The following is a 12,976-nucleotide window of genomic DNA, read 5'->3' on the forward strand; positions in this document are numbered from 1 at the left end:
TTTTGATGGTGTGGTTGGGTTTTTGGTTGGTTTTGTGTTTCGATGGTGTGGATCGGCAATAGGTTTTGTTGGTTGATTTTGGTGTTTCGGTGGTGGTTGAGTTTCAGTTGTCGGTAGTTGTTAGCGGTGCTAGGTTTGTTGTGGTGGTGCGTCGGTGGCAGTGGGTTCTGTGGTTTTGGATGATTTGATTTGGGTTTGTTGTAATTTTATTTTTGTTGGTTTTGTGTGATTTTGGAATGGGTTTGTTGGGATTTTGCTATATTTGTTTTGGGCTTGGATTCTTGTTGATTTTGGTATAGATAGATTTAGTGGATTTTGGAAGGGATGGATTTGGTTGCTAGGCTTGTGGTATGGAGTTGGTTGCTGGGAGCACTGAGAGGAGAGGAAGGCTCTGGTAGGTAGTAGCAAATTGAGAAAAAAAAAATAGATAAAGAGGAAGAGAGAGAAAGAATAAAATTTATATTATTTTAATCTGTTGGATGTAAAAATAGAAACTAGAATATTGGAAGAGTTGTAAAATGAGATGGTAAAATAGATAAAGTAAGCTTTTGAAGATGTACAATAGAACTTTTTTGCATCTCCGTTGCTAATGCTCTAAGACCTGTCCCCCTGTGAGAAAAACTTGGCCCCTCCTCCCATATGTAGCCATAAAAATGCCCCACCCCAAATTCCGACTTTTCATCTTTTTTGAGTTTTTCTTTCATTCTCTAAGACATGTCAGCCATATCCCACATTTCTTTTTCTTGAGTGAGGCCATATCCCATAGCTATTCAAAGACCTATGTTGTACTGGTGTGGGAATTATCATTAGAGAGTAGAGTGACTGTGAGGGTATAGTAACAGACTATTAGTAGGAATCAAATTGATTTTGAATTTAGTTGAGATGAATGAAATTAATTTTGAATTTATTTTTGACCATAGTAGTCTAATTTGGTTGAATTTAACTGCTATTTATTTTATAGTTGCTTATAGTGACTTTGTTATATTTAATTTCTATAAATATTATTTCTTGTAAATGTAGTCTAATTTTGGTTAGATTTAATGTTTTTTTCTAAAATTATTGATATCTGAAAATCCCATACCTCTTTTATTTTTCGAGTTGCACAACTTACTTCACCCGATCCAATTATTTTTTTTTTCACTCCAAGTCTACCCCACACTTTTTTTTCTTTCTTTTTGGATATCAAGTCTACCCATCACTATTTAGCTAGGATGGAGTCTATACTATCACATAAAATCTTTTAGAATTTGAAAGATATTTATGGGATAAATTGGTTTAGCTTGTGCAATGGTCTTTATTCTCTTACCCAGCCTAACTGCCTTAGAAATATATTTCTTCTTCCACTCCATCATACATTTAGCTATACGCTGTTGAAGCTCTTTAAAATTGCCAACTTTAGATTTACTACCCACCATTGGTAACCTTGGATACTTTTCACAGCTTGACATAACTTAAAGCCCCTAAAATATTGCAAATCTCTTTTTTCGCTTCAGGCCTAGTATTCCGACTGAAAAACAACTTTGCTTTTTTGTCTATTAATTTCTTGACCAAATTTAGCTTCATATTTTCCAAGTATGTCCAAAAGATGGTGGCATTTTGATGTATTTGCCTTACCAAAAAAAGTAGACTATCATCGGTAAAAAGAAGACGAGACATACTTACCCTCCATTATCCCTTGTAGTTGCCTCGACACTGTTGCCTAAGAAGACGACACATGCTTACCCTCCATGACAACATTATCCCTTGCAGTTGTCTCGACATTGTTGCCAAAGCATTATCCCTTGTAGTTGCCTCGAAACTGTTGCCTTCCTTATCATAGCAGATAACCAATTAGATCCATATATACTTAAACCTAAAATATTCACATCAGTTTTTGCAAAAATTATTGTTTACTTTAGTAGAAAAACTTATATTTTCTACTTTATCTAACCACTTTTTCAACACTCACATCATATTATTTATTTTAAACTCTATTTTACTAAAATATTAAATTTTCTTAATTTTTTTAATCATTTATTTCTCTTAACATTCCACAACCACAACCATCTATTTGAGCACTTTTGATGCAAATGCTCTAACGTATCAGTTATAATGACATGGATCACCAAATTAATTAATAACTTAATTTTTCGAAGAATTAATAAACATTAAATGAATAAAAACATGAGATGGGAGGAGATTGAAGTGGACGGCACGTGGCAGCCACTCAAAATCAAATTAAACATTTAAAAGAAGAATAATTAATTGGAAAAGCGAAAATGTGGCAGACAAAAAAGGAAGAAAGATTAATTAATAATTTGTCTGCCACACAAGTATCAAAGATTCAAAAGGAAGAAAGTTCCTTCCATTTATTTTTATTAAAAAAAAAAAAGGAAAAAAGACAATATTTAGTTACAAATTTAGTTGTAACTAAAAAAAATAATATTGTTACATTTTTTAAAAATCTAATAATCGGATTGCATATTCTTTATATTATTAACATATATGTTTAATTTCGTATCAATTAGATATTATTTATTATTCAATTTATAAACATATTTATATGCATAATTTTCTACTAAAAAATATTATAATTAAACCTATGATAATATAGCTATTAATCTTTAATCATCTAAAAATTTTGCAAGCATGTAGAATATAAGAAGAAAATGTAATCCAATAATAGATTTATTAAAATTCATATTCAATAAAAAATATATAAAATAGAGTTGTAGCGGTTGTAGCACCAAACTTTTCCCTTTAAAAAAAAGAGAGAGAAAAAAAAGTGTCAAAGAAACAAAATTGTAGAAGAAATTGGAGGATCAATGAAGATAATGGCGATGTGAGCTAGTAGTGTTTAGAGGAGGAAAAAACCTGAAATTATGGGGTAAGAGTTTGAACTTTTAGAGAATCCAAAATTACATAATTGCTTTTATCTATATTTTGAAATGTGGTTATGTAAAATAAGAAAGTAAATTTTTATACTAAAATAAATATGAAATTTTTTAGAAAATATTTAATTATTTTTAATAAGAAATGATATGTTAATTATATTTTCACAATAAATCCTAAGTGGCAAGTTGTTATTAGGTAAAAGAAAATTAATCTTAACAATGGGTTTAAATTAAAATCAGTAACAATTTACCATTTAAGATTTTTTGCGAAAATTTTCTTTTAAAAAAATTATTGTGAAAATATTATGGACTATTACTTCTCATTTTCAATAAGTAAACTTAAGGTAGAAAATAGAAAATTCTAAAATCACAAATTATTTTACAAACTATTAATGTGATAAGTGATTATTGGTAAGTAAAAAAAGTGAAGATAGATTAAAATAAAAACCAGTAAAAAAAATTTGTTTCGTAAAAAATTATTTGGGCTTGATGTGGAATAAAGTTTCTCCCCAAATTAATTTGGAGAGAAACTCTACAAACTTCTTATATATTTTTATATTGAGTGTGAATTTTGAAAATTTAATCGTTAAATTGCATGTTTTTATTATATCCTTCACGCTTGAAAAAATCGAGAAAGTTAAAGATTTATTGCTTTGTCATCAAATAAATGTTAAAATTTTAATTTTTGATGATCTAAAATTGTGCTTAAAAAATAAGTTCATTAATCAAATAGTAAATAACATTCAATTTAATCAAAAATTGATATGCATATTAAGAATAAGAACATAAGGAAAATGAAATTTAATGGTTAGATTTTTAAAATTCTAACCTAAAAAAGAGTTGAATAAAAGTTTAAAGAGTTTCTCTTCAAACTAATTTAGAGAAAAACTAAAACTATTCAAATTTTGAAGACTCAAAAGTGCCTTCAATTTTTATTTTTTTTAACTCAAAAAGGCAAGCACAAGGTCTTCCACTAAAATACAGCTATGGGATTGGATTTGTAAACTAGTGTACCCAACAAACAACTTCTCGAGTCCTCGCCTCGCCTCCTCTTCAGCAGTACCTCATAACAATAAAACAGAGAGATTAATTGAAAACTTTAAAAAAGAAAAAGAAAAGAAAGGAGCTTTTGCTTTTCCTCTCAATTCCTTTTTCTTTCTTTTACTTTAATTGGTTGCAGTGAATGATCTTTTTGCTTTGCTCCCATGGGGAAACTCTCCAAGCTCACATCTATCATCTCCATCTTCTTCTTTATTTATCATATCATTATCACAGTATCTTCTTCGACACCTCCTCGTTACATCGCTGTTGAGGATATTACCCTTGACTGTGGCAGTGAAACTTCAGGCAAGTCGAAGGGCATGGATGGGCGCTACTGGAGTGGAGACTTTCAGTCCAAGTTCTTTCCCAAAGAAGAACATAATCTCAAATCTGTTACCTCTCAAACTCCAGAAGAATTCACAGATATAAAAGCCCCCTACACAACAGCACGTATATCTTATTCTCAATTCACGTACGTGTTTCCACTCACTGTTGGCCCGAAATTTGTTCGGTTGCACTTTTTCCCTCTCTTACTCAGGTTTTCAGAAGTCTGAGGACAATTTCACTGTCAAAGCAGGTTCCTTCACCTTACTTAGAAACTTCAGTGCTGCTTCGAATCATGGTTATACTGGGCAAAATGAGATTGTAAAAGAGTTCTGCATCTACGTCGACGAAGTTAATAAAAAATTGAATATAACCTTCGTCCTTTTTTCAGATACTACTTCTAGTAATTTCTATGCTTTCATTAATGGAATTGAGATTGTCTGCATGCCAAAAGACCTGTACTACAGTCTTGAAGGTCAAACTCAAAGTGAGAAAATCCCTCCGTATGTTGGCGAAAGTCTTCGGTTCTGCATAAACTACAACATGGCACTCCAGATGGTTTTTCGAATAAACGTGGGTGGGAGCTTGATATTACCTGCAGAAGACACTGGCTTCTTTAGAGAATGGTCCACGGATATATGTTATTTCGAGGATGAAGGCGTATTCCTTCACAGTCCATCTTTGGTGCCAAACTACTCAAAAATAGAAAATTACACTGCACCAGATGATGTCTATCGATCTGCAATGACCAGTCATCATTTGGATTGCAGATTACCAGTTGATTCGGGATTCAATTACCTGGTGAGATTACATTTCTGTGAAATAGACCTCAATATAAGCCTCATTAGCCAAAGGTCATTCAGTATAGATATAGACCATAAGTCATCAGCTGAAGATGATGCTGATGTAATATGGTGGACTGGCAATCGCGATACGCCTATTTACAAAGATTACGTAGTACTATCAAAAGAAGAAAAGGTTGAGGACAACAATAAGTTTCTCCTTATTTATTTTTTGAGTAAAGACGATAGAAACGGTGCCATTTTAAAATACTAGTTGGTCTATGTCTCATATTTATATTCTTGTCATTTGAAATTGAATTAAATCAAAATGTTGGAATCATTGTATTGTATTGTATATTTTGTTAATCTAATCTCAAAGTCATCTCTTGATTACAAGGTGGCATATCATGGGTCGGATATATGGTATTCTTTCCTTAACAAATATTGGTGTCATAAGGACTGGTGATGGTAGGTGGATATGAATGTCTTCCCATATAACCACATTTGGTGTGGGCTCCCTTACTGGCTTGGCATATCATTAATCCAAGTTTCCATGTCAACTATCTTCTCTTTGGCGGAGTTGAGCTGACAAGTTGTCATTTTCCTTAACCATGTATATCATTGATAGAAACAATTCAAGTTAAATTCTTATCCATGAAATGTAACGGATGGGATCTTGAACCCTGCCACAGCACAAAACCAAATAAATAAATAATAGTTAAAATCCAAAGAAACAGTAAACTATGGCCAAGAACATAACCTGAGCTGGAGCACCAAAAAGCTTCATGCTCCTGCAAAAACCAAATGTTGTGACACTGTTTTGAAAAATCCGAGATGGGTTTTGTAAAAGACTTGTTTCTCTTGCTTGTGAGGCAAAAGGGTTTTGAGAATAGTATCTCTTCCATTGAAAAGCCAAGTGTTTCAGCTTAGATTGCCGAACTCTTTCCCAAGATGCCATTTTTTTCTAGTTAGAGATTTCAAATTGTTGCATTTATATGATTTTTGTGAAATAATTTTCTTCCACAGAGAGAGAGAGAGAGAGAGAGAGAGAGAGTGTGTGTGTGTGAGAGAATGGTGTAATAAATTCAAGTTCTGACCATTCTTCTGGTGGTGATAGCGATAATAGCTACCGGCCAAGGTCAAGGACTCCCCCTAGTGAGTCTTTTTCGTGTGACGAGGAGTGCCATTATAGGCAGAGAAGGAAAAGTTCGTCTCACAGGGGCCTGGGCAATGATGCTATAAGCAGGGTCCTAAATCAAATTTCTAAGTCACTTTTTACTCGAAGGATTGAGAAGGGGAAGCTTCCTCGGCGGTTTACTCAGCCAACGTTTACTATCTACAATGGTAAGATAGACCATGTGGAGCATGTGAGCCATTTTAACTAGAGGATGACTGTTCACTCTAAGAATGAAACATTGATGTGCAAAGTGTTCCCATCCAATTTGGGGCCCGTGGCAATGAGATGGTTCAATGGTCTAAAGGAAGGCTTTATGGCCTCCTTTAAGGAGCTTATAAGAGCCTTTAGTTCTCGTTTTGTAACTTGTAGTAGAGTTCCTCAGCCTTTAGACTCTCTGTTGTCTATGACTATGCGAGAGGGGGAAACCTTAAGGACGTATTTTGACCGATACTAAGAAATGTTCAATGAAATAGATGGGAATTTTGACGATGTGGCTATAAGGACATTCAAGGTCGGCCTACCTTCTGAGCATAGTTTGAGGAAATCTTTGATTGGGAAACCTGTCAAAAGTGTGCATCATCTTATAGACCGCATTGACAAGTATAAGCAGGTTGAAGAGGACCAACAATTGGGTAAAGGCAAGGCTAAGGTGGTCCCTTAGGATAGCGGGGACTTCAGGTCGGACAAGAACAATAATAATCGTCCTCGGCAGGATTTTGCTAGGCAATCTGGAATTGCTGCTGCTCAAGTGGTTAACACTGTATTCCGAGAGCCAGTGCATCAAATCCTAAAAAAAAATTAAGAATGAACCATATTTTTAGTAGCCAAATAAGATGGGAGGGGATCCCACGAGGCCGGAACGTAACCTTGCCAGACCTAGTCCTGCAATGGTGAACAGTACTCTACTTGCCTCGTCAGCCAACGATCCTAAAACAAATAAAACAATATTCCTTGCCATTGGAAGTAGTCTGGGCTTCTTAGTGGTACTCACTTCACTGAGTTACATGGTTCAACTAATGAAATTCACGTGCTGGCGTGATCCATACAGAGGAAAGTCACAAAGGGCAAAGGCCCTGTCATTGCCCGAGGAACAATGCCGCCACTTCTCACTAAGCGAAATTAGAACAGCAACCAACAACTTCCACAAAGAACTAATTATCGGCCAAGGTGGTTTTGGCAATGTATATAAGGGTCTCCTTGACGAGGGTACATTGACTGTGGCAATCAAGTGCTTGAACCCCGAGTCTCAACAAGGTGCGCGAGAGTTTAAGACTGAGATCAGGATGCTTTCCCAGCTTCACCATGTCCACCTTGTCTCTCTCATTGGATACTGCATCGATGAGGGTGAGATGATCCTTTTCTATGACTACATGAGAAATGGGACCCTGAGTGCTCGTCTGTTCGACACCAAATATGATCCTCTCACATGGAAATAAAGGCTCGAGATATGCCTCGGGGCGGCATGTGGTTTGCACTACCTCCACACAGGCATGAAGAACCCAATTATCCACCGTGATGTGAAGACAACAAGTATTTTATTGGATGAGAAATGGGTGTCAAAGGTTTCGGATTTTGGGTTGTCTAAAATGGGTTTGAATAACACCGCTGTTAGTACCCTAGTTAAGGGAACATGGGGCTATTTGGATCCAGATTATGCAAGGCGTCAGCAACTAACAGATAAATTTGATGTGTACTCATTTGGTGCGGTGATGTTTGAAGCGTTATGTGGCCGAAAGGCATTGAATACAAAACTCGAACATGAGCAATGGCACCTGGTCAATTGGGCTCGGAAATGCATTGAAAAAGGGACCATTGATCAGATCATTGATCCCTATCTAAAGGGTAAGATAGCACCAGAGTGTTTCAAGGTCTACGTGGAGGTTGCCAAGAGTTGTGTGCGTGATCAGGGGATTCAACGGCCTAAGATGAACGATGTGATAGAAAAGCTTGAGTTTGCATTTGAGCTGCAGCAGAATGCGGATGCAGCCCAGGAGGAAATCAATCCCAGTGGTGTAATTAGCTATCAGGACGTGTTATCATTTCGTGTTGTTGAACCCGTCTTGGAATCAGATAGTTGTATTGAGCTAACTACGAGCAATAGTGAATCGACGAATCCAAGTCTTGATTCTGATGGTATCACTGGCACAGTTTGAGACGTCTTTAAAGACAACTGATCCAACAGTGCTACAACTTAAGGTATGTCATATGCTTTTCTCGATCGAGTGCTACTAGATATGTGTGTAATATTTATTTTTTGAGTGTTATTAGATGAATATCATAGCGTTTTTTGAAAAGTTGTTTGTGTATCACTTTTTTTTTTTTTTGCTTTTCAGGCCATGTTCGACTATTGTAATTATCTTTATTCTGTACACGTGTGACATGACAACGTGTTCTGTGATAATCTAAAGCGTTTAGTGGGTTGTAGGGTATGTATATTTTGCAGGAGTATTTTATAATCTCACTGATACTCCTGATAAATATATTGTGCCGACAAGTAATTTGTTTTGTTTTGTTTTTTTCCATTTGAACTCGCAATATAATGATCGATATATATATATAGTTGCTTTAGATATACTGCAATGACATGCATATCAAGTCTGTACTTATTTCTCATCTTTTGTTTGATAACTGAACTTATTATTTCTTTCTTTTAAATTTGTTGATGAGATGTTAAATTCAGTTATATATTTAAACAAAACATGAAAAATAAGTACAGTTTAATAACCATCAACACAACATTTTACTTTTGATTGTGTGGATAATCACCATTAGTTGAGCTACTTCTTAAAGATAACAAGGTGCCGGCTTTACACATCTGTCAAGAATTTGTTTAATTAGGCCCCGTTTGGTTGGGAAGATTTTAGGAGAGATAGAAAAATGGGGAGAAAAAAGTGGATAAAAATGGTTTTTTGGAGTGTTTGGTTGGGGAGAAAATGGGAAGGATTTTGGTGGGGCTCAAGTGTTTTCTCCCTAACCCACCAAAAGACAATCTCTCCAAATTGGAGAGAAAAGACGTGAAAAATGGGTTCCTAAATAGAATGACACAAATACCCTCACATGAACAATTGAGTCAAGGATGATTCTAGTTGAGTCAAGGACGATTCACGGTGAGTTTCAAGCCAAGCTAACACCGTAAGACCCATAGATCTGTGTCGTACATCTCTCATTTGCAACAGAACAATTGTTCGTTGGATTTATGGTTGTCGTCTTCGCTCGCCCTGCTTAATCTCTGCCAATGGTCCTCCACTTGCATCATCGTCCTCTCTAGTCACCCATCTGGAGCTCTAGTTGCCATATTGTTCTTCACCGGATCAGCAAATTAATGGTGTTTGAGTTTTGTTTTTTTGAATAGGGTTTTCAAGTTTTCTTTTTAGATATTGCATGGGTTTTTATTTATTTATTTGGTCCGAGTTTGTTTTTATTTGGTGTGTGGTTTTTATTTTATTTTATATTTTATAATTTGTGCATTAGTTTTTTTTTCAATAAAAGATAATTAAATCTAGCCTTTTGTGAAAAATTTTATATAAGGGTATAAGGGTATTAGGGTAAATTTATACAAACCATATTTTCCATCCTCTCGCTTTTCTTCTCCACAAAATAATTTTCTATCTCTCCACTTTTCCATCCTTCCAACCAAACACACATGACGAAAACTAAATATTTTCTATTCTCCCACTTTTTCATCTCTCCAACCAAATGAACCCTTAAAAGAGATGTTGGTTGCACCCAATATAGATGTCAAACTTTGGATATATAAGGTTTCAAATGCAGGAATGACAATTGATTGAGTTAAGTGATCAACTTTTCGGACTTGACCTAACTCAAATAGTAAGGCTTGTGATTTTTAAATTATATTGGTTTGGATTTAAATTTTAATTACTACTTTTACAACATTTTTACAACAAATCATAGGTGCTAGTTCTAATTTGAGTCCATCACTAGAATTACTTTTTTGCTCACCAGTAACAACAAAAATGACATATTACTTAGGATTTATAGTAAAAGTATTATGAAAATGTTCTAAATATACCATTTCTCATTTTAATACTGCTATGGTTTGAGAAGAATTTGGCTTTAACATGATAGGTGGATGAATTTTGTTTCTACATGACTAAAATAACCCCATTATAAATTTTTACTTAAACAAAAAATGAACAAGGATTCTTTGTCATTTAGAGCATAATCTCCTAAGTTTGATTCTTATCTCTTTCACTCTACAACTAATTTAAAATCCCATGAATTAAGTCGCACTTATTAAAAGGGAGTTTGAGCCCAGATGAGATGGATTGTTAGAATTATATGATTAAATTATTAAATTTATCACTTCCCAACAGTTAAACTTTTGTGAAAATCGATAATTTAACAATGATATCCTTCCAAAAGTGATATGAGAATTCATACTGTCATTCTACTTCTCACTGTGGAACACGCTATTATTACAAAGAGGATCGGTAAATTCAACCAACAATAATAATCAAGAACTTATCATAGGTGATTTTAATAATTGAAAAGAAGACAACCCAAAAAAAAAAAAAACAAACAAACAAACCTATTGAAGGTTTTATGTCTTAGAAACGAGAGAGCTAACTCACCCGATCCAGGAAATAAGTAGCTGAGAAAGCTCTCACTCTTGCCCCCAACGGAATAGATTGTTGTATCATCAATCTGAATTGTATCACCTGTTGCTAATCGAAAATTTTAGATTATGCTCTAGATAAGCTAATTACTGATGTTAATATGTTCATACTAAAGGTAACTCAGTAATGCAGTAATGTAATTTAATCAACAAATGGTACACCATAACTTCACAAGACAGGAAAGCAGAGGATTACCAACCCAGCTGAAGCATCAAAAGTACTTGTAAATTAAGAGCATGGCACTAATCCACGACAATAGAACTGGTCCTAATCCATTTAAATTTAGCCATTAATTTCGGCAGATTATTCTGGAAAATTATTAGTGATCAGTATTATACTCATAACAATCACAACAAAGGCATTAGAAATTTGTCTACTAAGGGCAATCATTTGACTCTACAGTTTCAAATTTCAGCAGTAAAAAGAACTCTAAACCCAAATTTCGCATTTGACCTTTATTTCCCTTAATTTGTTCACAAAGCAGTAATATTTTCCTCTCTGGTTATTAACTAGAGGGAAAGTAGGCATGCTACTAAAGATACAAACTTCCCCATTGCTAGATCTTAGTCTACTTCAAAACGTTTAACTACTCACCGATGGCCAAGAAATTAGGGATTAATACAGAGAAGTTAAATTGAAAAGCTACCTCAAGATATGCTTGAGAGTTGAGTCCACCCTTGACATATACTCTATGTGCTTTCTCACGGTGAAAGAAAAAAGAGAACAAAGAATTAAGATTTTTTTTAATGGTTAGAAAAGTCCAGTGATCAAATACGGTTTAAAAAAATCACAAATCGTTAAATTAAACAATTAAAAATAATAATATTATTTTTTGTCATTTATATTTTTTTAATAAATTCAAATTTAAATTAGGTAATTTCATCATTATTAAGTAAGTGAACTAAAATGGAAAGAAGTGGACCAAGTGGACTAAAGATAGACGGATTGGGACTAAATTGGTCCAAACTAGACCTAAGTGTATTGAAATAGACTAAACTAGACTGAATAAACTAAATTAGACCAAAATCAATTATAAAAAAAAATGGTGAAATGCTCGATAATTTGGCTCAACAAGAACATAGTGATATTAAATCCTATATTTCAAGTTTTATGGATGGATCATTTGTCTCAACAGTCCACATTTAGATAACTTTGCAAAGGTAAGAAAAAAAGGTTCAAAAAAAAGTTGTGTGAGCACTGAGCACACTACCATTGAGTTAATTGTTAGCATACCGTAAATTAAAATACTATGCATATTGAATATGGCACTTTATTTGTTTGAACTTAAAATTGAAACATAAAAACTAGTTTTTTATGTATTTTTAAGGCACCCTAAACATAAGGTGTTGAAGATAAATTAGGATTTGTGTGGAATCCGCTTATTTTGCTGAAACTAAAATTTTTTTACTGAAAGTACTGTAGATAAAGACAAAAATTAGCTAAAATAGTACAATGAGGCCTATAAATAGTACCAAAAAGTGCAGCGGGCATATGAATAGTAACAAAAATAAGCTGAATAGTAAAATAAACCAACTTTTTAATTTTTGTCAAATATACACTAAGGGTTCGTTTAGATACCGCTTATTTTGCTGAAAATTGAAAACAATAAAAAATAATAATAAAAAAGTTACTATTCACGCACTTGGCACTGTTCACGGACAATGAACAATGCAAGAGGCACTGTTCAGGGAAAAAAAATAGACTCTGGATGCTAAAACGCAATTGTAAGAGGCAAAATTTTAAGCTAATTATAGAATGCCACATCAAAATTTAGTGGCAAATTCTAAATTAATGTCATTAAATTAATTAAATTAGATGATGACATGTGTCATCCAAATTGACATCACACTGACATATCAAAATTTGCCACATGTCATTTGGCCCACAAGATAAAGATAATTTCCTATTCAAAATTTATGGATAATTATCTTTATTAAAATAAAGATAAATTTTCTATTCAAAATTTATAGATAATTATCTTTATTAAAATAAATTAATTAGAGATAATGATTTATCTTTGTTGATTATTATATTTATCAAAATATGATATAGATAAAGAGAGATAATTATCTCTAAGAAGAATTTGGGCCAATCAAAAGTTTACTACATACTTTCAAGCATATCAACTCAAAATGGAGCTTA

At 33.7% G+C, this 12,976-nt stretch overlaps 1 pseudogene; it reads left to right on the top strand.

The window, feature by feature from the left end:
• Positions 1 to 4,078: 4,078 nt before the first annotated feature.
• Positions 4,079 to 8,350, top strand: LOC142642882 (receptor-like protein kinase FERONIA; annotated as a pseudogene).
• The last annotated feature ends 4,626 nt before the right edge of the window (positions 8,351 to 12,976 follow it).

This window comes from Castanea sativa, chromosome 7 (genome assembly GCF_040712315.1).
Source record: "Castanea sativa cultivar Marrone di Chiusa Pesio chromosome 7, ASM4071231v1".
Classification (NCBI taxonomy): domain Eukaryota; kingdom Viridiplantae; phylum Streptophyta; class Magnoliopsida; order Fagales; family Fagaceae; genus Castanea; species Castanea sativa.